The sequence below is a fragment of the Ceratotherium simum genome, chromosome 20 (assembly GCF_057802395.1).
Source record: "Ceratotherium simum simum isolate JZ-2026a chromosome 20, ASM5780239v1, whole genome shotgun sequence".
Taxonomy (NCBI): domain Eukaryota; kingdom Metazoa; phylum Chordata; class Mammalia; order Perissodactyla; family Rhinocerotidae; genus Ceratotherium; species Ceratotherium simum.
The window spans coordinates 56,033,794-56,057,780 of NC_141919.1; the positions used below are offsets into that span (position 1 = coordinate 56,033,794).

Here is a 23,987-nt window from a genome sequence, read left to right on the forward strand (position 1 = left end):
CCGCAAAATTCTTAGCTTTCTCTGGGAACACAGAAACACGGTGTTGAAGGGCTGGAAGGGGCTTGGGCCTCTGGACCCCAGGGACTTGCACAACAACTGTCCAACGTGGATGCTGTGGCCTGGCCATGGGAGGATGTGGAAACAGAGGGTGCAGGCCAGCAAAGTCAAGCTGTCCATGTTTTTTTTTGAAAAAGACAAAACAGCCAAAGGACAGATTCCAATTTCCTAAAAGTCATACTTCAACCTCGGACAAATACAAATTCCGTGCTGTTTTTAAAATCAATAGCTGGAAGCACAGCATTTGCACACGTGACAGAAAGAGTGTTCTTTATTTACGCGTGCCATAAGCACTGAATACCAACCAGATGCGCTTCACTGCCTCTTAGAAAGCAAGAACATGCAGAGAAGAAACCGAAGTTTGAGTTTGAAGAAAACCTCAGAACAAGCAGCTAACAGTCTGTTCTACTAACAGAATCAAGGAGCGAGGACCCCTTGCTGAAGTGTGCTCCACTGCCACACCACCAGTGAACCTGCTCCCGGGCCTTCCACTCCTTCCCAGAGCACCTGCCAACACCTGGACCTTTTCTGTCCACTTCGTATGGGACAGTGACAGTGACATTCTCGTGAGGGCTAAGCCCTAGATGACTGGGCTGGCGACCCTGTCTTGTGCAAACACAGCTATGGACACATGAAATCACTTAGCTGATTACAGAGGAAGGTGCTCACCTCAAACATACCTCTCCTGAATAACCAATCTTGAAGTTCTTGGAGCAAAAAAATAATCAGCCTTTTTTGGGGGGAGGGGTGGTGGTGGTGACGCTGTGCAGTTTGTGTTTATCAGACCAATACACTATTTTGAACACATGAAAAACATCATAATCAGAGATTGAACAGAAACTGATAAGGAGTCAGGAATTGTGAACATATGGCTATTCCCAATTTCAATTACAACTAGACTTTGTAAGATAAGGTAGTTTAGAAATGCATTCAGCAACAACTTGAACTATCATAAATAACTTGAAATAAAATAGTTTGATGTAAAAAATAGACGTGCAGGATGCTTAGTTTGAAATCTACCTTGAAAGCATGCAGAATTACTTTACACCCACAGAACAGCTGTAATAAAAAAGACACAACAACAAGTGCTGGTGAGAAGCATGTGGGGAAGTGGAACCTCTGTTGGTGAGAATTTAAGATGGTGCAGCCACTCTGTAAAACAGTTGGGCAGTTCCTCTTTTTCTTTCTTTCTCCTCCTTATAAGTTCTGAACGACACATTCATGTATGAAGAGAAGTAAAATTCTCAGTGATGCAGATGTTGTGTTCATCACAACCTCACACACACACCGCTCACGGGGCTCAGATGGCGGCTGACTGTCCCTGCAGGGCGAGTGCTCGGTCCCTCCTCCCCCTGGACCCTGCACCGTGGCCCTGGTCCTGGGGGCTCCTAAGGCTGCCCACTCCTCTTCATCTCACCTGGCCCCTCTTTTCACAGAGAATCTTGTCATTCAGACTCTCTGGGCTGGGACAAGGGCACGTCCTTCTCTTTAAACATGGTGTCTATTTCATTCTCCTGGAACTCTTACTAGATTCTGTGAACCACCTCATTCCATGCTTCTGACCTGAACTCACATATTTTCCATCTAATTAGCTTACTGTTCTTTTCGGTGATTTCTTCAAATAAATCTTCTAATTTTCTCCTTAGCAATATCTAACCTGTTGTTTGACTTACCCACTGGTTTTTAAATTTTTTAAATCCTAATGACATTAAAAAAAATTTATATATATATATATATATTTTACAATCATCATTATCTTTCACTTTATTTATTTGTTGCCTTATTGTGCTAACTAGACCTCCAATGCCATTCTGAAAAGAAATGGTGAGAGCAGGCATCTTTTCTTCATTGCTGGTCTCCAGGAGAGAGCTTTCAATATTTCACCATTAATATAATGTTTGCTGCAGGTTTTTGACAGACACTCCTTAAAAAAAAAAAAAAATTTATAGATGTCAATTTTCTTTTTTGAATATGGTTTTGTAAAAAAACTGTCCTATGTTTTTAATTAGGTTTATATTTTTCAGTTAGCACTTTGATAACTTTAACCTTTTACTTTGTAGTTTTTGTCCAGATTCTTCTGTAATTCTCACTGAACAGAGGTTTGTTTTTTCAATTCATGTACAATTTTTCAGTGTGCACCTGCTTCAGCTGGGGTCTTTTCTGACGGTTCTGTGAGTACAGGTGTGAGCATGTCCTTCCAGGCAGTTCCACAGGGGCGTCTCCCAGAGCCCGAGGGAGTCCCTGCACCTACAACTGACCTTCCTTCCTGGACTTGGGCTTCTGCGGAGACCACATATAGGCAGGGTAAACTGAGACTGTGTCTCTGAAGGGATCTAGAGAGGTGGGTTTCTCTGCCTACCTAGCTCCCTGCAGCTTCCTCAGGTGGCTGGCAGTTTTTCTCCTCTCCTTTCAACTGACAGGAGATTTGGAGGCTCCACGCTCTGGGAGGACCACCCGAGCTCCCGTGGGACACAGCCTAGGCTGTTCTCCCATCTCTGTGTCCCAGCCCAGGGCCCAGATCTGCTCTGAGACCCTGCGGGCTGCCCAGCGCCAGATCCTGTCCTGGTTTGGAGTTCTCTCCTTATTTATGGCTCTTGGGACATTTCTACTTCTGTCTTTTGAGCTTGACTATGTACTTAAAACATGTTATACTTAATCCAGAATTTCTGGACGTTTAAAATGGTGGGGGAGGGTGGATATGGTCATGTCAGCCTGCCATATTTCTATAAGTTTCCCCCTTCTTTCTTTTCAGTGAGAAATATCAAATTTTCATTCCTCTTTAATTAATTATACAAGTAATTAGCAAATGCATTCTCACTATAAAAATAAAGTGGTTAAAGCTAAAGTTAAACTCCACTTTGACGTAACCCCACCTCCAGTTTCCACCCCTCTCCCCAGTGAGTATCTCGCAGATCTCTTCTCGCCTTACAATCTCCCTGGACCACAGAACACAGGTGGGATTGTGGAGCCACACATGCTGCTGGTGGGAATGCAGGATGGTGCAGGCGCTTTGGAAAACAGTCTGGTAGTTTCTTATGAAGTTAAACATACACTCACCATGCAACCCAGCAGTTCCACTCCTAAGTATTTACCCAAGAAAATAAAAACTTACATTCACACAAAAATATTAAAATGTTTACAGCAGCTTTATCATTAATCACCCAAATCTGGAAACAACTCAGATGTCCTTCAACTGGTGAGGTCCATCCATACCATGGACCCAACTACTGACACATACACCACAGGTGACTCAAGTGCCTTCTGCTGAGCAAGAGACGCCAGACTGAAAAGCCTGTGTGCTGGATGAAAGTCTGGACGTGGCTGCCAGGGGCTGGGGCGGGGGGTGGGCGGGCGGTGACTACAAGGGGGCACAAGGGGTTTGTTGGGATGGAGGGAATTTTATGTCTTGATTGTAGCGGTGGTCACATGACAGTATGCATTTGTCAAAACTACTGTATGAAAATTATACCTCAATTAAAAATACTTTAAGGGCCGGCCCGGTGGTGTAGTGGTTAAGTTGCACGCTCCACTTGGGGGGTCCACGGTTCATGGGTTCGGATCCCAGGCACAGACCTACATACTGCTGGTCAGCCACACTGTGGCAGCATCCCACATACAAAATAGAGGAAGACTGGCACAGATGTTAGCTCAGGGCCAATCTTCCTCAAAAAAAATACTTCAATATAAAAAATTTTAATGAATAATATACTACACTCATATTGTTTTCTCTTTTGCTTTTCTTCACTCAGCAATATGTATTGAAGAGCTTTTTCCTGTGAGATACAGAGTCGCTGTGTTCTTTTTATGGCTGCATGGTATTCCATTGTATGTACTGATCAAGGGTGTGCCAGCCCATGAGGGAAAGTTCCTCAGAGGAAGGGGATGCTGTTAGAAGGAGGGGAAGGTGTGGGCACGGAACAATGGGTGTCCACTCTCCACCCCCATGTTCCACCAGGCACTCGTTGTTGCCCACCACACAGACGGTGTTGAGGCCACTGCAGAGTGTGATGGGTTCGGATATTGAGACTGATGATGCCGCACGTCCCACGTGGGTGTGAAGAAGCCTGTTGCTCACGTAACAAGGATTCCGGGGAGGGAAGGGCAGCTCCCAAGCTGCCTGACAGCAAGGGTGGCGGCTGGCTCTGGCTTTCCTATGGTCGGACTGGGGCTAGGGCTAGTGTGGTTTGACTTGCCCATTCCAAATGGGGAGCACGCAGGCTTTCTTATGCGCTTACCCAGATGTGGACAGAGGGGAAGGAGGAGGATAAGGTTTACAAGCTGTCAGCAGTCACGTATCAAAAATGGGGTCAAACTCTTCATCACATACCATCCCTCATTTCTTGATTCTCTAAATATCATTCACACATCTCCAAAATTATCCTCCTAAAATATGACTGCTTTCATGTCACTATCCTTTCCAGAAACTTAAAGGGATTCTGTAGAGCTGAGAATGAAGGCTACACTTCTAAAAGGCGGTGTTCAAGGCCCTCTGTGAAATGTCCCCAGACGTGCTGCTTGTAGCCTCTGCTTCTGACACCTCCCCCAGTCCCAGGGAACAGTCTTCCTCCAGCACCTGTACGAGTTCTTGTCATTCTGCTCAAATGCCATCTCTTCAGGAGTCTCCTGTACACCCTGCATAATCTGTGTCGTCTAGAAACCACTGGTGACTAGAGAGGTGTGCACGTTTGTTCCTCCAATTAAATGCTGAAGCAACTAGAAACGTGCACTTTGATACAGAGTGTCTGTTCACTGAGATTCAGGCACATCTGTTGAATTAATGAAAGTACACAACTGACAAAAGAAAAAGCTAAAGGAAATAAAGGGGATTTAGTGAAACCGGCAAGTATGGGAGAATGACTGAGAAACAAAGTATTAAATAAGAAACAAAAATAGGGAAGGTTTAGGCAGATGTTTCAGTACAAAATTCTCTAGAACTTTAGGCAAGACACTTGGCCCAAGACAGAAGCAACCACCCAATTCCTGGCACACAAGTGCCTGTCAAATAAACAATAGGACTAGCTGTTAAAACAAACACACAAACAAATAAAACACTGAGCACCTACTCTGTGCTGAGAGTATGTGACACACGAACTTAGGCGAGACCCTCATCTGATTTTGAGGAGCAAAGAGTAACTTGGACAGAGTGGACCCACCAGGAGTCACAGCCAGGGGCTCGTCTAGAAGAAACTTGTGCAGCTGTGGGCGCAGCCGTGACACAGGCCAGGCTGGAGGGGGCAGTGCAGTGGCGAGGATGGCCCGAGGGATGAGAAGCAAGTGGGACTCGTCACAGCGGTCTGGGCCAGCCTTTGACGCCTGCTGACGAGGAGCATGGTGCCTGCACAGGGCTTGAGACGGTAAGAAATAGAACCAGGAGAGCCCTCGATCGTAGACGGAAAGCCTGGTCACCTAAACACCCGGCCATTGCTAATCCTCCCCTCAAAGACATAAGTAGGCCATTCCCAGCATGAAAACATTTCACATGTACTTCTGCTGTTCTGGATTACAGACACCAAATGGCAAACGATCACAAACAGATGACGGCACGGCTACTCCTGCTATCGTGCTGGGGACTTCAGAGTGAAAATACTGGTTGTTTCACTAAAGCCTGCTTGAAATTAGTCAGTTTAAAAGCAAACAACCCTCATCCACTGAGGACTTTGCTCTTTGGATGTTATAACTAAGAGTTTTTAACCATCTTTCCAAAAAATGCCAAGAACGAAATAAAGCAACTACCATCTTTGAACCTTGTATGTAATTAAAGGACAATTCTACTGAGACAGCTAAAAACTGTATAAGATTTCTATAATCACTTATAAATGTTGGAAATGAATCAAACTAAAAGGAAATAGGACTGAAATCAATAACTACTGACAGCTTAACAGGCATGAAGCTTGCAGGAGGCAACTCATCAGAGCTCTAAACAGTGCACTCTCCTCGGGAAGTAAGGGAGGCACCTGCTGACTGAAGACAGGCCTATCAAGCAATGGTAACCCTTCTCTTTGTTACAGAAGCTTTACTGGCGATAGTCTGTGTACAGGTTATTCTGTTGAATACATATATACACACATATACACACCACCCAGCCACGCCGGTATGACCTGCACTTGACCTTGACCCCAGAGATCACAGTTGATAGGACTGGGGTGGGGAACACAGGACCCAAACTGGCCCAGTCAGGTTCTCTGGAGAAATCTGAACTGAGGTCCAGAATACCAGTCTGAGAAGTTGCTGGAACTGAGGGTCCACAGGCTTGTTCTCGAGTGGGCTGCTGGCACATGCTTGTCAACACAGTGGGAGCTGTTCTGCAGAAGGCAAGACCTACTCAGAGAGAACCAAGGGAACCTACAGAAGGTGGGAGAAATGGGGCAACTCAGAAAAAGGAAGCCAGGTGCAAGTCCCTGAGGGCTGCCTGGACGTGAGGACGACCCCCTTCCTGGTCCCAGGCCCTCGGGAATCCCTACTGCTCTTCGAGACGAGGGCATGCTCAGTGTCCTTCCAATATGCTCCCTTTGTACTGGGGCTTATTTGAAGTGGATTTCTATTACTTGCAACCAAAACGCCTAACAAACACAATGGCCATTTCAACTCCATCAGTGACAACCAGGAGGATGGGACGGATGTGGAGACACTTTTTCAGAAAGACTATCTAGGACATTGTGAATGTATATAGAGACTAAAAGAGACGGTGGAATCAAGCTCCAAATTATGTGTTCTTTGCCTTTGGTCAATCTCCAGAGCCCTGAAACAGTTTTTTTTAAAAAACAATTTTTCCAGCTTTATACTTATTTTCTTGTGGAAAAGATTCACTGATCTCTTCATTCTGCTGTAGTTGGAAGTCCCACCACAAATGACTTTTGTAATTGTCTTTTAAATTTTTTTCTCTCTTTGCCTTCTTTTTCATTAGCTTTTTAAAAATGTACTTCTCCCCCTATACCAGTTGGGGAATTCCATGCTCTATTTCTGTTTGTCGAGCAGCTACCTTAGATATTTTTTCACGCATACTCATCAAAGTCGGAATCAATCCACATCTCAATCCTCCTTGTGAACAAAGGGGTTCATGACAGTGACATTTCAGTCACCCTTGTTATCTCTGCGTATTTTAAATTCTAGCTTTAAAATAAAAGATCTCACTTGACACTATTATGATTTTATTATATAGCCACTGTTTGATGTAGTCACCATATTCTTTGCTCTTGATTGCTTCTTGCATCTCAAACCTTCCTTCTGGGATAATTTTCCCTCCCCTGAAGAATATCCTTTCACTCTAATGAGGTAAACCAGAGGTAAAGTCTCTCAGTTTTTACTTATATGACATTGTCTTTATTTCACTTTCATTTTTCCCACTTTTATTGAGGTATAGTTGACGTATAACACTGTATTAGTTTCAGGTGTACAGCATAATGATTTGATACGTGTATCAATTGTAAAATGATCACCCCAGTAAGTCTAGTTAACATCCATCACCACATAGTTACAATTGTTTTTCTTGTGATGAGAACTTTTATGATTTACTCTTAGCAACTTTCAAATATACAAGACAGTGTTATTAACTATAGTCACCTTGCTCGACATTACATTCCCAGGACTTATTTTATAACTGGAAGTTTGTACCTTTTGACCCCCTTGCCCATTTCACCACCCCACCCCCCACTTCTGGCACCCACCAATCTGTTCTCTGTATCTGTGAGTTCGATTGGGGGGGGTGCTTTTTTCTCAGATTTCACATGTAAGCGACACTATGCAGTATTTGTCTTTCCCTCTCTGACTTATTTCACTTAGCATAATGCCCTCAAGGTCCATCCATGTTATCAAAAACGGTAGGATTTCATTATTTTTTAGGGCTGAATAATAGTCCATCGTGTGTGTCTGTGTCGTATCTTCTTTGTCCATCCATCCATCGAGGGACACTTAGGTTGTTTCCACATCTTGGCTATTGTGAACAGTGTTGTAATGATATGGCGGTGCAGGTGTTACTTCACTTCCATTTTTGAAAGAAGCTTTTTTGCTGGGGTAGCAAGTTCGACAGTATTTTCTCTCAGCACATTGAAGCTATCAGTCAACTGCTTTCTGGTTTCCACTGCTGCTGTTGAAAAGTGTGTTTGCTACTTTCAAGGCGATCCAATCTATGCTCCCTCTAGCCACTTCAAAGATTTTCTTCTTGTCTTTGGCATCTGCAGTTTCATTATAATGCATTCAGGTGTGAATTTCCTTATATATTTTTTCTGCTTGGATTTGATTTGGTTTCTTGAGAATGGATTTTTAAAAATGCACAGAATATAATGTGTCTTCAGAATACAGAAAAACACATAAAACTTAATATAACAGGATCTTGCCAGCACCCAGGAGCCCCTGGGCATTCCTCTTCCCAAACACGCACCCCTCCCTTTCCTCTAAAGGTGACAACTACCTTGGTTTTTATGCAAATAACTTCCTTGTTTTTCTTTACAGTTTTTCCATTTTAGTGTGCAACCCTACACACTATAGTTTAGTTTCACCCATTTTTAAATCTCATGTATAGAGACTCATAAAATATATGTTGCTTTTTGTCTGGCTTCTACTGCCTAGGATTTTGTTTGTGAGGTTCATCCACGATGTTGTGTGTAGCTCTATGTCGTTTGTTCCTTTCAGTTCCAAATGGTATTTCACGACATGAATAATCACAATTTGTTATTTTTCCACTCTACTGTTAAAGAACATTTGGGCTATTTCAAGTTCGGGGCTATTACAAATAATGCTGCTGTGACATTCTTGTGCACGCTTTTTGTTTTTTTTCAGTGGGGCAAATCGGCCCTGAGTTAACATCTGTTGCCAATTTTCCTCTTTTTGGTGAGGAAGATCGGCCCTGAGCTAACATCTGTGCCCATCTTCCTCTATTTTGTATATGGGATGCTGCCACAGCATGGCTTAATGAGTGGTGCGTAGGTCCGCACCTGGGATCCAAACCTGCGAACCCTGGGCTGCTGAAGCAGAGCGTGTGCACTTAACCACTATGCCACTGAGCCGGCCCCCTTGTGCGTGTTTCTTGATACACATGTGCACACACTTATTTTGGATATATCCATAGATGTGTGTGTATCTTTGTAGCAATTTACGGTCAAACAGCAGCATATGAGAATACCTATTGTTCTGCATCCTAATGCCTGGTACTGTCAGTCTTTTTACCATTAATCATTCTGGTGGGTGTGCAGTGGTATCTCATGGTGATTTAAAATAACTCTTCTTTTATTTCACTAGTGGAGTTGAACACTTAAGACATGTTTATTGGCCATTTGAATTTTTATTTTTGTGAACAGTCTGTTCAAACTGCTTGCCCATCTTTCTACTGGGTGTGTCTTTTCCTTATTGATTTTTGGAGTTCTTTACATATATTGCCCGGGATAATCCAAATGCTTAATAAACCATACCTGCCATACATACTATTTATGATTGCTTTTTCCATTTAATGTATCTAAGATACATCCCATATCAATAATTACAAATCTACTTTGTTATTTTTTTTGTTTTATTTACTTATTTATTTAGTGTGTGTGTGTGTGTGTGTGAGGAAGATCAGCCCTGAGCTAACATCCATGCCCATCTTCCTCCACTTTATATGGGACACCGCCACGGCATGGCCTGACAAGCGGTGCGTTGGTGCGCACCCGGGATCCGAACCTGGGCCGCCAACAGCGGAGCGCGTGCACTTAACCACTACGCAATGGGGCCGGCCCTACTTTGTTATTTTTAAGGCAATAAGGTAAGCCATTGTATAGATATACAATATACTGCAATTTAACCAATCTTCTATTGATAATCTTTTGGGTTATTTGTAATTTTCACTGTTTTATACAGTACAATGAATATCCTTATAAGATATTTTTGTACATTTGTGCAAAAATTTTTGTTAGTGCAACTATGACATACAACTGTCTACTGGGGCTTTGAGGGGAAAAAAAAAAAAAAGGAGGAGGATTGGCAATAGATGTTAGCTCAGAGCCGGTCTTCCTCAGCAAAGAGAGGAGGACTAGCATGGATGTTAGCTCAGGGCTGATCTTCCTCACACACACACACAAAAAAAAAACCTAAAAAAAAAATTTTTTTGTTAGAATCTTAGAAGCAGAATGGCTTAACATTTAGTAAAGGCTTATAAAATGAGCTATATAAAGAATCTATCAATTTACATTGCTACCAACAATGTGTAGAAGTGCTTATTTTGGAGAGTTCTAAAATTCTCTTCTCTTAGTTCCTGTAATTCTTGTAAACTTGCCCAAAGGCCGGTTATGCCCAGAGGTCGTGGTCTATGATCTCGCTCAATGCTGTGGTTTCAGTACCATCCATCCACATGCTGCGGATCTTGAGTCTCCAGCCAGGTTTCCGATGATATTCTCTTTCCTCCATCAACCTGTGTTCCTCTCAGGAAATGGCTCTCCCACCATGCGGTTGATCACGCCAGAAACCTGGGCTTCATACATTCGATTCCTCTTCCTCCCCTTTCCCGACATCCAACTACATCTTAAATCTCGTTGTTTTTACCTAAATATCTAATCATCTCTTGAAGTCCCCCTACCCGTAAAGAAATCTTCTCCCTCTCTCGAATTACTGCAATGGTCTCTTAAATGCTGCCTTGCCTCCAGACTTGATCCTTCCATTCGCTTCATAAGCCACACTACAATTATTTTTCTAAAATGCAGAACTGATTATGCTCCTCCCCTGCAGCCTTTGGGTACAGCCCAAACCTTTGACATCACTCCCAAGGCCTGCTGACATCTGGCCGCTTCCCTCGGGCCCTGGGCCCTTCAGGCCTCACAATCATGGTCATTCCCACGAGATGCCACTTTCATCACAGGCCTTTCTCCCACACTACCCTCTCTGCCTCGAACACTCTCCTTTAGCCTATTCCTCTGTATCCAACTCTTATTTAACTCTTAAGCTTCAGTTTAGATATGACTGCAGTCATATTTAACAAATACTTGGATCCATTAAGTTTGAGATGACTCCCAGACATTCAGACAGACATGTCAAGAAAGCAGCTGGAAATTATCAGCATATAGATGGTATACAGATGATCAAACTCACCCGGAGAGAAATTATAGCTAGAGAAGAGGTGCCAGGCTTCAGATCAGGTAGATGAGGAGGAAGAGAAGGAAGGGAAGGAGGTGGAGGGAGGAGGAGAAGGAAGGAGAGGACAGGGAGGAAGGGAGAAGAAGGTGAGGAGGAAGGGGGAGGAGGAGAAGGAGGAGGGAGAGGATGGGGGAGGAGGAGGGAGAGGACAGGGAGGAAGGGAGAAGAAGGTGAGGAGGAAGGGGGAGGAGGAGAAGGAGGAGGGAGAGGATGGGGGAGGAGGAGGGAGAGGAGGAGGGAGAGGATGGGGAGGAGGAGGAGGGAGAGGAGGAGGGAGAGGATAGGGGAGGAGGAGGAGAAAGGGGAGGAGGAGGAGATGGGAGGGGGAGAGAAGGGGAGGAGGAGGAGAAAGGGGAGGAAGAGAGGGAGGAGAAGGAGGGGGAGGGAGAGAAGAAAGGGAAGTGGGGAAGTGGAGGAGGTGGGGAAGGGGCAAGGGAAGGGGTAGGGGAATGGGGAGGGGGAGGAGGGAAGGAGGAGAGAGGGGAGGAGGGAAAAGGGGAGGGAGGAGAAGGGGTGGGGAGGAAGAAGGCAAGGAGGGGAAAGAGGAGGGAGAGGGGAGGAGGAGAGTGAGGAGGGGAAGGAGGAGAGGGAGAAAGAGAGAGGAGGAGAAAGGGGAGGAATAGGAGAAGGGGGGGGTGAGGAAGGTGAAGAGGAAGGGGAGGGGGAGGAGGAGGAACAAGCAAAGGAGACTAAGAAGTGAGACACAGGAGAGGGGCTGTAAAAACCAAGAGAACTGAGTGTTGGAAGGAGGGAGGATCCTGTGTTGAATGTCTAAACAACGCTCTAACAACTCAGATAGGTACCTCCTGCATGTTTCCATAACACCCACCCGCATCCACAGCCACAGACACCGGCACACTGTCTAACACCCGGACAGCCATCTGTCTGGTCTCTTAGTGGAGAGAATGGACTCTAACCGACTGTAAGTAAGAACTATGTCGACCTTCTTTATTTGTTACAGATTTCAGCAATGAGCTCAAGACTCACTCAATAACAACTTGTTGAATGACTTAATCACCAGTACACATACGTGTAAGTCCTCAAGGAATTTACAAACTATTTGGGGAAAACAGATGGAAATCACTATTTGTAATATAAAGCGGGGTGAAATCAGTGCTGGCAAAGGGTACAGCCAGGCTGCTGGGGAGGACCGTGGTGGTGCTGGAGAAAGCTGCTGGGAAAGACGACACCCCAGACAGGGGGTGAGGAAAAGAGCAGGCCATCAGGAGCAGGAGGGGAGGCTTAAAAGAGTGACACTTATTTGCTTTTAATGTTAACTCACCCCACCTTGACAAGACAGAGGTACACATTTTTGCCTGAAAGTGGCCACACAAACTCTTCGCTCTGGCAGAAGAACACAGGGTAAAGATGAGCGCTGTATTTTAAAATACTATTAGTTATGCATTATTTATCTCAACAGTGGTATGATTATGGATGATTTTAGTCTTCTTTACATTTTCTAGCAATTTCTAAATTTTCTATTCTGCTATAATTTGGGGGGGAGTTTTAGTTTTGTTCTTTTTAAGATCAGAGTTTGCTTTGGGCAAAATCAGAAAAGAACTTAATTCAAAAACAATATCCTTGCACATATACAAGAAAATCAGTAATTTCCAGAATATTACTCATAAAAATTCCATAAATCCTTGAGAACAGTTTAAAAACCGCATTCACACATCTGGCAGAATTAAAATTAAATTTCTCTTTAAAAATGGAAATATAGCATGATAAATGAAGTTAATATTAATTTTTTCCTACTCCTGGACACTAAAAGATTCTAATGGAAATGAAAAAGATGATATCACCCACCGTAATGGGGAAAAAATGAGTTCGTGGACAAACACACTATGTTTTGATTTATTAAGCCTCCAGTGAGCGTCACTTTATCCCCCATGAGTGATGGGTTATACTGGCTGCCAAAGTCTTCTTTTTCACTAAATACCTCTGTAAATATTGTGGTTGCTCTGGTTTATAGCCGTCTCCTTCAGACAGTGTATCAGTGGAAAAGAATCCCCACTCCCAGCAAATGTTTAAACCACCATGTGTGTCATCTTCTCACGCTAAGCATGGGTTTCAGGGTTTGCAGGAGGAAAATTACAGGAAAAGACCAGCTCTGGAGGTTGTGGCTGCGGCGGCTTTTCTCAACAAGGGGACACGGCATCCAGAACGCCAGAGTGGCCTTCCTCTGCACAGACGAGCCCCAGCCCAGAGGAGGGGGGACTTACCCAGTCCTCGCCAGGAGCCAAGTGGCCCTGACCCTCTGCAGTGGCTGGGGCTGCGCCTACTCTCCAAGCACGTGGGCAATCTGTTATTCAGGGGAATCTGACTCCCACGGCTTTATGGGTGCGTGGAGCCATCATGGTGATGAGAACTGGTCTCTGCTGATATGGTTGCAGAATATAGATCTCTGCGTCCTCCCATGTCTGCTGGGCGAAGAGGCACGGCAGGTGAGCTGACCAGTGACTCCAGCATGGCTGTTATGGAAAAAAGAAGTCAGACCAACCTGGAGTCACGCTCAGCTCTCCCACTGCTCCGTAAGTAAGGCAAATCATTCAACTCTGAAACCTGGGTTTCCTTAGTCACCCTCTGTAATGCTTCAGCTTTCCTCCTCTGTAAACTGGAGGGTAACCACGTCGTCACACTGAGGGAGTGACTGAGACATGAGTTCCCTGCCCAGCACACCAGGCATCTGGCGCCCAAGGAACCCACTGCTGCCAGTTCCGTTGTCTCTCTTCCATCCCCATCAAGTATGGGGTGTGCAGGAACAGGAGAGGTTCTGCTGATTCTGCTGATGGACATACTGAAAATGTCTATTCCTAAGTTATTTTAAAACTCTACAAAACTATCTAAGTGCTGAATAACATGTATTACATTTTTAGCTTTGAATGCACATTCTTATGGCAAAAAATAATTTACTGTAGTTTTTAAGAATGGAAATTAAACTATAAATACAAATGGGGTTTTCTTTGTACAAAATTTTTCCTGTAACCTAAACTCTCTTGAACTCTTTCTTGTCAGAATATTACAAGTGTTAAAACAGTTGGGGTTGGATCAGCACAACAGTATCCTAGCTGTAGGGACATGATATAAACTCACGTTGCCATCCCAGCCCAAACTTAAATAAACAGCTATAAAAAGCAGAGATGAAATTATATTTTAAAACCCCTCCAACAAGTAAAACCAGTGATTAGGTAAATCTTGCATTTCTGCATTTCCATGAATTGTCTACAATAAGGAATTCAGTAGGAATAACAAGTTTTGGGGGTAGACAGTACATCTTGTTCTTCTGCTGATGCAGCGCCTGGGAGAGAGCCAAGCCAAGCTGACCAAATGGAAGTCGGCAATTTGAGTATAAAGCTCAGGAAACAGTTTAGAGCTCAGAATAGATCTGCAGCTTGTTGGCACATGTTAAAGCAACGTGATTAGCGCTCGCTGATGGGTGCTTAACAAATGAGCAAGACCACCATCGAGAGCGAGGACAAGGGGAGAAGAGGCTCTGCAGGACAGGGACATCGACATTTACGACGTGGACAAAGGGGGGCAGGAAAAGATGACGAGAAAGGAAGTCAGAAAGACAGAAGGAAGGGCGGACTGACTTCCAAGAATATGGCAATCAATGGAAAATGATGAGGGAAAAAAAGGCTGATTAGATGTCTGAGGGGCCACCGGGCCGTCTGCGAGGGCTCTGCTATAAAGCCATACACGCTGCAGCAGAATTGCAATAGAATAGGGACAAATGGTGGTGAATGTGTGGAGGCATCTCCTGTAGATTACTTTTTCAAGAGATGGAGTAGACAATGGGAAAAAGGGATGATGGCAGTTTGAGGACAGCCACACAGCACGTAGGAAGATTCTTTCTCGCTGACAGAAGCTTGAGTACATAAATAGGCGAAGAAGAACAAATTAAGATTATGCAAACTGCCATGCTCCCAATTCAAGGATGCCGTCTGGCAGGCTCCACTGTGACCCCATGAGCCGCAGTCACTGCTGTCATTTCACACCTGGGCTCGAAGGTCACACTCTTGAGAGAGTCAAATCCAAAAGCATGACACCTGGGAGGTGTGAATTCATACCCCGGACTAGACTGGCAAACTGAAGGGTGTCCTCCTGGCCCACGGACAAGTTCATGAAGATGCTCTCTTCAGTCACGTATGAGAACCTACTTGCTTCTCACATGTTTACTTGCTGTACTTTTTGTACTCCCCAAACCAGATTATTCCAGAATAGTTTCCTTGATTTTTGTTACACCTATGGTAGCACTTCCCTTATCTTAAGAGCAAAGTACATTTAGAAACATATGACATCCCAGAGAACATCATTCTTGAGAACTGTGTTGCATCACAATGAGACCACCACACTCAAGTCCTTACCTAAATATTCCTATAATTTCTCCACCCAGAATATTTTCTTCCCTGAAAACAATGGTTTCCACTCATGATACTTCTTGGCTTCCAATCCTAGTCCCACATTTAGAACTGGGTGAGAGATGGTCTCTGGGGCTCCGCATTGGGCTCCACACGGGCCCTTCTCTGGCCACGCTGCTCTCCACTAAGCAAGGCATCCACAAGCTCTCTCACAGCCCATGCCTCCCCCTCGAGATCATGCTCTAGGCACTGACACTCCAGAGGTCCCTGCCCAAGTGGCTTTGTTTCCAGGGCTCATGCGGGCCTCTTCCCTGCCTGTCACCCTGAGAACACACCACACCATGTGAGCAACCCTAGGCCCAAAAGGTTTGCTTGTATGTGGTTGAGGAGGAACTTGGTGTCCACACAGACAGCCTCAGCTTGGGGCGGCACACAACACAGGGCATGAGAGAAGTATGCTGGGTCACAATCCCGCTCCTTCCTGAGCCGCCGTGTTCTCATGGAGGCAAATTGTGAGGACTCAGGATTCTAAGTTTGATCCCAGCTTTCCAGGTCATTATAAAGCATACTTGTCAGGGTGAGAGAATGGAGCCCCAGTGTAACATATTAAACTGTTTGTGCATCTGGAACATCGTATGTGAACCTTCATTTGTACGCTTGCCTCAATCCCTACATCCTCTCCAGCCTCCCAGACTGAATGTTCCTGCAGCAGGACAGGAAATCAGACGAAGCCCGAAGGAAGCAATGGCAGGCCCAGGAACAACTGCTGTTATTAGATGTCATCTCCTACACTTTACTCAGTCCTCAAGACAAGGAACTAGACACATCGTCAGATTCTCTCTTCTCATCACGACTTTAGCACCCAATGTCCTCCAGTCCCACTGCTTGTTCACTGGAGTTTGTCCCCACACTCAGACGAAGGCCATTGATGCACATGTGCTCCGCCTCATGTGCTCAGCACGGAGATTCAGTCTGTTCTAGACGCTGGGACTTGGAGGGCAGGCTGCACACCAGTGGACTGGAGGACCCACGGACAGGGAACCTGCCTTAGAAGCCACCTCTGAGAGTCCATGTGGGCTGTGTCACTAAGCCCGGTCCCAGATCAAACCCCACTCAGGGAGTGAGGGAAGCCCCCAGAGCAGGACGGACCTCCAAGATCTCTGTGGCCCGACAGCGCCATCTTAAGGAGGCAGAACCAAAGAAACATGGAACCTCAGCACTAAAATGATATTGCCGAGTCCAGCATCTGAGAAGGCCCTTCTGCAGCATTCCCAGCAGAATCCTTCCGTTGTGTGGACTCGGCACCTCATCAGGTAGCTCAGCCGGACAGTTATGGTTATGAGAAAGTTGTTTTTTTTTAAAAATTTAAGCCCAAATCAGCCTGACAGAGTAACCTCTGTCCGTTGATTCTGGTTCCAGTGTCTGGAGCACAACAGACTAAGTCCAGTGCCGGTCTTCATATCTACAGTCTCTTCTGTCTTCATTCCTCAGTCCCTCTAAACTATCCTGGTGAGGAGAGCGTCCCCACACCTGGCAGGGCCACTCTCTCATAAATCAAATAGCCAAAGGTTAGCAGGCCCTTTGTGCTACTTTCTGCTCCACTGTCTGTTGTTCATCCTGTGTCATTACCAAATTGTCTTCATTATTGCGCTTCTTATGAGAACAGAGTCGATAGGGGCCGACCTGGTGGTGCAAGTGGTTAAGTGCACGCGCTCCCCTGCGGCAGCCCGGGGTTCACAGGTTCGGATCCCAGGTACGCACCCGACGCACTGCTTGGCAGGCCATGCTGTGTCGGCGTCCCATATAAAGTAGAGGAAGATGGGCATGGATGTTAGCTCAGGGCCAATCTTCCTTAGGAAAAAAAAATAAAAGAGGAGGGTTGGCATCAGATGTTGGCTCAGGGCTGATTTTCCTCACAAACAAAAAAAAAGTTGATATTTAGGGCAGAAAGTCCTCTAGCCTTGTTTTTCTCAAGAATGGCTTGGCTATTTTTTGGCCTTTGTATTTCCATATACATTTTGGAATTTGTCAAGTTCCAACAACAACAACAAAAAAGAGGTATAAACTGTTAGGATTTTGATTGAAATGGCATCAACTCAGATTAGTTCAAGTAGAAATGCTCTTTGCAATCCTGAATGTTCCATTCCCTGGGGTGGTACCTCCCCTCCCCATACTGTCTTCTTTAATTTCTCTCAACATTTTCTCTGAAGATATCTTGCTCATTTTTGGTTAGATTTATTCTCAAGTACTTGTTATATTTTTAAATATACTAGATGATATTTAAAATAAATCTTTTCCTTGATTTCATTCTCTAACTGTAGAAAGACACAACTGATTTTTATGTACTCTGTATCAGGAAAGCTCTTTAGGTGATTTTAATAATTTATCTGAAAGTTATTTTGGATTTCATATATATACAGCCATATCACCTGGGACGAATAAGACTTTTTTCCTTCCTTTACTTAATTTTCTTCTTATACCTTTTTTTTTTTCTTACTTTACTGCACTCGCCAGGACCTTCAGAGGGGCCTGCTTGTCTTGTTCCCAGAAAGGGAAAAATTTCAATATTTCACCACTGAGTATTTTTCTAATAACAGCTTTACTGAGATATAATTTACATACCATAAAATTCACCCTTTTAAAGTATACAATTCAATGGTTTTTAGTATATTCATAGTTGGGAGCTGTCATCACTACCTATTTTTGGAACATTTTCATCACTCCATAAAAAAACCCTGACCCATTAGCAGTCACTCCCCATCCTGCCACCCCAACTTCCACCCTCCTCACAATAGCAACCACTCTACTTTCTGCCTCTATGGATTTGCTGGTTCCGGACTTTTCATATAAATGGAATCATGCAATACGTGGCCTCTTATGACTCACTTCTTGCACTGAGCATAATGTTTTTGTGGTTCATCCACGTTGTAGCATGTATCAGTGCTTCATTCCTTTTTTTTTTTTTTTTGTTGAGGAAGATCAGCCCTGAGCTAACATCCGTGCTAATCCTCCTCTTTTTTGCTGAGGAAGACTGGCTCTGAGCTAACATCTATTGCCAATCCTCCTCCTTTTCTTTCCCCAAAGCCCCAGTAGACAGTTGTACATCATAGTTGCACATCCTTCTGGTTGCTGTATGTGGGACGCGGCCTCAGCCTGGCCGGAGAAGCAGTGCATCAGTGTGCACCCGGGATCCGAACCCGGGCCGCCAGTAGTGGAGCGCGCACTTAACCACTAAGCCACGGGGCTGGCCTGCTTCATTCCTTTTTATTGCCGAACAGTTTTCCACATTTTATTTATCCATTCATCAGCTGATGAATATGTGCATTGTTTCCACATTTTGGCTGTGACGAACCGTGCAGGTATGAAATTTGAAATTTGTGTACAAGTTTTCACGTGGATATATGTTTCCACTTCTCTTGGAAATAGCTCGGAGTAGAAGCATGTGGTTTTTGCAGACACTCTGTCAGACTAAGCAGTTCTCTTCTATATCTAGTATGGTAAAAGCTCTCTTTCTTTCTTCTTTAAACACTAAGATGATTATATAACATTTGGATTTTTTTCCTTAAATCAACCAGATATTTCTCGAGTAAACCCCATGTAGTCACGATGTATCATCCTCTTTATATATTGCTGGATTTGGTTTGCTGATATTTTAGTTTTCTGAATCTGTGTTTATTAGTGAGATTGATCTATAGTCTTCCTTTCTTGTAATGTCCTTGTCAGGTTGTAGTATGGTTATACTGGCCTTAAAACATTACTTGGTAGAATTTGTTGACGCATAATATATGCCTTTGGTATTCTTTGTGGCAAGGTTCGAAATTATGAATTCAATTTCCTTAACAGTGAAAGACAATTTGGATTTTCTATTTTTTCTTCTGACAGTTTTATTAAATTGTATTTTTCTTGGAATTGTCCATATCATTTAAATTTGCTGGCATAAAGTTGTTCATAAACCTTCTTCTTTTCTTTTAAATGTTTTCAGAATCTGTAGTGATAGCAATTTTTCTGGTCCTTATACTGGTAATCTGTGCTTTCTCTCTTTTCTCCTCCATCAGTCTTGCTACCAATTTTACTAGTTTTGTTTTAAAACCCCCTGCTTTTCGCACTGCTGATCTTGTCTGCTGTATAACTGTTCTCTATGTCACTGATATTTTTGCTCTTTAATATTTCTGGCAGGGGCCGGCCCCGTGGCGTAGTGGTTAAGTGCGTGCACTCCACTGCTGGAGGCCTAGGTTCGGATCCCGGGTGCGCACCAACGTACCGCTTGTCAGGCCGTGCTGTGGTGGCGTCCCATATAAAGTGGAGGAAGGTGGGCACGGATGTTAGCTCAGGGACAGTCTTCCTCAGCAAAAAGAGGAGGATTGGCATGGATGTTAGCTCAGGGCTGGTCTTCCTCACAAAAAAAAAAAAAATTTCTGGCAGACACCCTCAGGGCAAACAGGCCCTCTCAGATCTGCGCCCAGTGATTCCTCACAGTCGTTTTTACCTCACTGATGATTTTAAGATGTTTTGATAGTGATCCAGCTTTTTCAGTTGTCTTTGATGGGAAGGTTGGTAGAATCACTCAATCTGCCAATACTGAATATAGAAAACTGGAATTTTTAACTCCATACTTTTAAAATTTATGCCATTTGTATGTATTACTTATTCAAAAATATGAAAATAATTTAAAAATAAAGTGGCAGGAAATGGGCATTTTATATATTTCTGGAGGAAATACACATTACTAGAATCTTTTTGGAAAGCAATCTGGAAACATGCACTACAACTCAAAAAGTACATTTTGTTTGAGGGGAAACGTCCACTGACAGGGGAGGGGGTGACCCTATCACGTCCAAGGACAGGGGAGGGGGTGAACCGGCAAAGAGTTAGCCATTGATGATTAAGTAGCTAGTAAGTAAAGTTTTTTTTCCTTTTTGCAATTACTGATTACAGCTTTTAGTTGTTCCCTGGCTCATTGTTAACTGGGCTGTTTAGGCAATATGCTATCTGACTCCCACTAGGTTCCTAGAGATAACATCTCCATGGCACCTGGGTCACCATGGTAATGGGTGTTTGAGCTGTTTTTCAGGAATTAGAACCCCTTGTCCACTTCAAGCCCTTTGAGACTACCAACCCATCAATTGGGCCCGCACAGATGTCTGATAAGTGACCTTTTGACATCAAGAGGCTAAAAACTCCACACTCAGATCATGCTAACGCCACCACTTAGTGAACATGCGTCCTATGAAGAGGCATGAAGTCTGACTATGCCTGCGCAGATCATCAATTACCTCACCTCTCCTCACCTCCAATCATCTGTCTCCACACTTCAGATCACCTTGCCCCCTACCCCATAAATGTCCCTGAGCCCCCATTTTGGAGGAGGTGGATTTGAGACCCGATCTCCCATTTCCTCACTTGGCTGCCTTGTGATTAAACACCCTCTCTGCTGCAATCTCATTGTTTCGGTGTTTGGCTTTCCCGGCAATGGGCAAAAACGAACCTGTTTCGGTAATAGGGGTGACTCTATCACGTCCACCAACAGGAGAGGGGGTGACCCTATCATGGCAGAGTTCCACATCAGTACTCCACCTCAATGTGAATACTCCTTTGAGAGGGTAAGTTCAATAAAAGCAATGAAGAAACTGTCACACTTTGTGTAAATTAGCTGAAAGGCATGTGACCAAGGCACGAGGAAGGGATACAGAGTAGGCCTGATGCAAGATAAGACTCCCTTCTGAGAGGGGCTATACTTAAAATTTCCAAAATTTAGCTTTATCTGGGTATTATCTACAAAGCTGTCACAGGGAAAGCAACTATAGCCTTAAAAGAAAACTGACTCACTGGAACTCTACACCACAGGGGTGAGGAGACCGAAAAGGTGCCTTTACTCCAAAACGAGTTGGAACTGCACTGGCCGCCATCGTGGTCTGGGTGCTGAGGGACCTGCTCACACCCTGTTTGATGACCAACACCAAACTCTGCCGAGTGGCCATCAGTGCCAGTTTCAGGACATGATTATGGCTGTAATAATAACAGGGAGGAGAACTCTAGTACCAGCATTTTCCATGTACTCCTGTGGCTAAAACAGTTTCTGCAGAAGGACTCATGTAACAGTCCATACACCACGAATTTGACAGCAGGGACCTCAGAAACCATACAGCCTGGTTCTCTGCAGCCTTGTCCATCTGGTGTGGTAACTGCTGCTACTCCTCTGTGCTGCTACTTTAAGTTACTTCTTTTTCTGATTGTTTAAATTCTCTCTTAAAAATTACTCTTTTTCTGATCTGGCTATCAAAAGCTCAAAACATTATAAAGAATTACAAAGTAAAGTCCCCCCATAATTTCATCACCCAGAGATAACCACTATAATTTATTCTCTAGGAAGATGCTAAATTGTATACACTAAGAGAAGGTGAGCTAACAGCACATGCACTGTGTTGAAATTTCTGTTTCCCCTGGGTATATCTAGACAATTTGCATCTGTGTAAAGTTACTTCAGTCTGTCTACATGGCTCTATGGCAGCCCAGTGTTCTCTATCAGTATACAACTGGGGTAATTCCTTCTTTATTTTTCATGGCTATAGTGCTTCCAAGTACCTTCCTAGAGGCACACCAGTGCAGAGAAAGATGTGTGTCTATAATGGATTCTTAGAAGTGAAATGCTGGGAGAGAGTATAGCCACTGTTAAGCTGTCCTCAAAGACTATGTTTCTGTTGGCCCTAAACACTGTGTCCAACACTGCATGTCATCAACATTTTCTTCCTCCCAAAACAATGTATGTATTTTAAATCAGGCCACATTTTTTTAGACTATTTTTAGGGCAGTTTCAGATTCACAGCAAAATAGAAAGGTACTGATAGAGGTTTTCCATAATATCCAGTCCCACCCCACCCAACAGCCTCCCCCATTATCAACATCTGGCACAGAGTGGTACATTTGTTACAACTGATGAACCTACACTGACACATCATCACCCAAGTCCACAGTTACATTAGGACTCACTCTAGGTGTTGGACATTCTATGGATTTACATTCTATGGATTTAGATAACTGTATAATGACATGTAACCATCACTATAATATACAGAGTAGTTTCACTGCCCTAAAAATCCCGTGCTCCACCTATTCATCTCTCTCCTCCCTAAGCCCAGGCAACCACTGATCTCTGTACTGTCCCCATAGTTTTGCCTTCTCCAGAATGTCATAGAGTTGGAATCACACATTATGTAGCCTTTTCAGATTGTCTTCTTTCACTTAGTGATATGCAATCCAGGTTCCTCCATGTCTTTTCATGGCTTGATAGCTCATTTCTTTTATTCCTTTTTTTTTTTAATGAGGCAGATCGGCCCTGAGCTAACACCTGCCAATCCTCCTCTTTTTTACTGAGGAAGACCGGCCTTAAGCTAACATCCATGCCCATCTTCCTCCACTTTATATGGGATTCCACCACAGCATGGCTTGACAAGTGGGGCGTCGGTGTGTGCCGGGATCCAAACTGGCGAACCCCGGGCCGCCGCAGCGGAGCGCGTGCACTTAATCCCTTGTGCCACCGGGCCAGCCCCGCTCATTTCTTTTTAGCACTGAATCATATTCCATTGTCTGGATGGACCACAGTTTATCCATTCACCTACTGAGGGACATCTTGGTTGCTTCCAAGTTTTGCCAATTACTAATAAAGCTGCTATTAACATTCATGTGAAGGTTTTTGTGTGGACATAAGTTTTCAACTCATTTGGGTAAACGCCAAAGAGCATAATTGCTAGAATGTAGGGTAAGAGTATGTCTATTTTCATAAGAAAACGCCCAACTGTCTTTCAAAGTGGCTGTACCATTTTACATTCCCATCAGCCATGAATGAGAGTTCCTGTTGCTCCACATCCGCACCAGCATTTGGTGTTGTCAGTGTTTTAGATTTTTGTAATTCTAATAGGTGTGTGGTGGCACCTCATTGTTGATTTAGTCTCCAAAGCTCTTTTCTTTTCTGATTGTGTGTATATATTTTTGGGGGAGGTGAGGAGGGACCCCTATCTTGAATGTTAGAATCTTCCCAGATGTTTGATGATCCTGGGCTATCTGCTCACGAGTAAAAATACAGGGTTAAACAATCACCGAAAGCTCTGAATATGTGGGTGCAGATGGTACACTTTGTGCTTGTACTGAGTTGTACTAGTAGCAAGTTTAGATTCTGAACATGGGGGCTCCCTGTTCTACCAGTCACCCTAGGCCAAGTGGATGAGAACACGGGTTCAATTTAGAGGCAAACGCCTAATACTTGGAACAAAGCATTGAGATATCAGGAGGTTTGGGGTCATCAGCCCTGACTCCTGAGTGCAGTTTCCCAACGAACTTCACCATTCCCAGGATCTGTAATTTCTAAGCCTGGAACACCCACAGAGCTATCCTCTCCCACACATGTTTTGGGTTGGGTGTTGTCTGACAGAGCCTATGTGCCCTCAGTCCTTAAGGAATTTCTCAAAATTTCGT

The 23,987-nt window shown here is 44.1% G+C and overlaps 2 protein-coding genes across 4 annotated transcripts in view; one reads left to right on the forward strand and one right to left on the reverse strand.

Moving 5' to 3' along the window:
• CENPP (centromere protein P) overlaps positions 1-23,987 on the reverse strand; it is a 211,349-nt gene that overhangs the window by 17,608 nt on the left and 169,754 nt on the right. The window lies entirely within an intron of this gene.
• Positions 11,995-23,987, forward strand: part of ECM2 (extracellular matrix protein 2) — a 48,550-nt gene continuing 36,557 nt past the window's right edge. The window contains exon 1 of the mRNA XM_087444836.1: positions 11,995-12,079. The gene's annotated coding sequence lies outside the window, so the exon portion shown is untranslated. The remainder of the gene's footprint in view (positions 12,080-23,987) is intronic.